This window comes from Struthio camelus, chromosome 31 (genome assembly GCF_040807025.1).
Source record: "Struthio camelus isolate bStrCam1 chromosome 31, bStrCam1.hap1, whole genome shotgun sequence".
In the NCBI taxonomy this organism is placed as follows: Eukaryota; Metazoa; Chordata; class Aves; order Struthioniformes; family Struthionidae; genus Struthio; species Struthio camelus.
This window is the reverse complement of record NC_090972.1, coordinates 1,070,566-1,073,065: the sequence shown is the minus strand read 5'-3', so window position 1 is coordinate 1,073,065 and position 2,500 is coordinate 1,070,566. Positions and strand designations below refer to the sequence as shown.

At 77.6% G+C, this 2,500-nt stretch overlaps 1 non-coding gene across 1 annotated transcript; it reads right to left on the bottom strand.

Moving 5' to 3' along the window:
* Positions 1-317: 317 nt before the first annotated feature.
* Positions 318-470, bottom strand: LOC138063121 (5.8S ribosomal RNA). The gene has a single exon (XR_011136714.1). It is a non-coding gene; the product is annotated as a 5.8S ribosomal RNA (ribosomal RNA).
* Positions 471-2,500: the final 2,030 nt, after the last annotated feature.

Here is a 2,500-nt window from a genome sequence, read left to right as displayed (position 1 = left end):
CCCAGCCGCGCCACACCGCACACACCGCGCAGGGCAGCGGTGGCCACCGGGCTCGGAGGGGAGGGAGGGCAGGGCAAGGCACGCCGGCCGCGGACGGTGGAGGCGGACGGTCGGCCGGAGCCGGGCAGGCAGGCCAGCCGGAAGACCGGGGCCACCGGTGCACGCACCGGTGGTCCCGGCTCCGCCGCCGCCGCCGACTCACCGCCGCCGCCGCCCCCCCACCGACTCGCCGCCGCCGCCGCCCCCCCCGGCCCCCCCCCGAGGGGCGGCACACCGCTGCGCCAACGCGGCAATGGGGGTGACGATTGACCGTCAAGCGACGCTCAGACAGGCGTAGCCCCGGGAGGAACCCGGGGCCGCAAGTGCGTTCGAAGTGTCGATGATCAATGTGTCCTGCAATTCACATTAATTCTCGCAGCTAGCTGCGTTCTTCATCGACGCACGAGCCGAGTGATCCACCGCTAAGAGTTGTCTCGGTTTCGGTCCCCACCGCGCGCGCGGGGGGACCGGGCAGCTTTCGCAGCCCCCTGAGGGCCCCCATCCGCTCTGCCTCCCTCCTCACGCCGACGCCGGCTGCTGAGCAAGGGACAGCGGAGAGAGAGGGCACGCCTCACTGACCGTACAAGCACAGAGGGAAAAAAAAAGGGGGGGGGGGGGAGAACAGACCCGAACGGAGAGGGGCGGGGAGCCCTCGCTCCCGACCTGGGACAACCCCTTTCTCGCTTCGAGTCCGGCCCAGGCGCCCGGCTCGGCCTGGCCCAGCAGGGAGCGGCGCGCCAGCCGCGCCACCTGCCTCAGGGACCGGGGTGTGGGTCCCCGCGGAGCCCCGGCGTCGGAGCCCGGCCGCCGCTGGGAGCGGCGCCACCCGCTGCCCGCGCGCCCGCGACCCGCCAGCCGCACGCTTCCGAGCTCCTTCGCTCGCCTCACCGGCCTCCAGCTCCGCCGCCCCGGAGACGGCACCCAACACCCGCCTGCACACACGCAGCCTCCCGAGCGACGCCACACACTCGCCCGTCCCTTCCGCGGGCAGACGCCTGGCGGCAGGCAGACGGGCGAGGCGGGACGGACGGGGAACGGCGCCCGCTCTCCCCGCCTCCACGCGGAGACCGGGAGGGGCCGCCCCCGCCCGCCCGCCCGCCGCCCGCCTGCCGCCCAGCGAAGCCGGGTCGGGCAGAGCGAGGCAGGCGCGCCGGATGGCGGAGTGCCGGGGCAGGGCGGGGGGGGAGGGAAGGAAGGGTGCCGCCGACGGCCACGGCGGGAGACTGAGAGCACCGGCCAGGGAGGAGAAGGGATGCGCTGGGGCTCGGCGTCCGCACCACCCGCGGTGGGGGCTCGCCGTCCCGGCGGCGAGCACGCGCTCGCGCCGGGGTCGCGCGTTCGAGGCAGGCCGGCGCAAGCCGACCGCGCGGCGTCTCTCCGCCGAGACCAGACCGCGGAGAGAGGGGGCAGGGTACCCCTCTCCGTCCCGGCTGCCCGCGGGGCATGCACGGGCCGCGCCGGCGGGCATGGGGGGGTGCGGCGCCCGCGCGCGCCGACCCCCCGGCCCCTCCGGCAGCACGCCCGGCTGCCCCCCGGGTCGCATCGGGCCGCCCGAGTCTTTAAACCCCCGCCCGGCTCTCCGACCGAGAACCCTCGGGCCCGGAGCCCGGGGCCCATGGCCATCCCTACCCGGGGGGGCCGCTACCGGCGGCCGCGGTGGCCGGAGGCCCTCCTCCTTCCTCCCAGCGCGCCCCCCCCCCCCGCCGCCCCCCGCCGCCCCCGGCCCGGCCGACTCGCAGCGCGGCCCCCACACGGCACGGCGTGGGGCGGCTGGAGCGGTGTGGGGGGGGGGGGAAGGGAGGGGAGGAGGAAGCGTGGAAGGCCGGCAGGGCACGGCCGGTGCGGCACGCGCAGCGCAGCGCCCGGGAGGAGCACGCTGGCACACGGGACCACACGGGTGGGTCACCGAGGGGAGGCAGGAGAAGCGCGGACGCTAGGTACCTGGCCCTGGGGTGAGGGAAACGACCTGAAATCCCCGCGGGGGTGCCTCCCCCGCCGCCGCCCGCCGCCGGGCCACCGCCGCCTCGCGGCGACGGCGGCAGCCTCAGCGGCAGCGACGAGGCGGGGCGCGGAGGGGAACCCGGCACCCGCCAGCCGGCTCCAGCGCCCCTCGGCGGAGCGTCCACCCGCGGGGTGCGCCCGACACCCACCGCCACGACCTCGTCCTCCTCCCGGGGCCCGGGGTTTCCCTCAGTAACCCGGCGCCGGGTGGCAGCTGCGCCCGGGAGGAGAGCCGTGGTTTGGGCCGCCCGCTCGGGCACGACACGTCGCCTCGCGTGGCCTCGCGCGACGCCCCCGCTTGGGGTCCGCCGCGGCGCGGCGCCCGCCCCGCGCGCCGTCCCGGAACGCCTGTCCGCACCGCCTCTGCTAGACGGGCTGCTCCGCCGCAGCCCGCCCCGGGTCCGCCCCCCACAGCTTAGGAGTGGGGACCCGTGGGACCCGTCCCAACCCGGAATGCGAT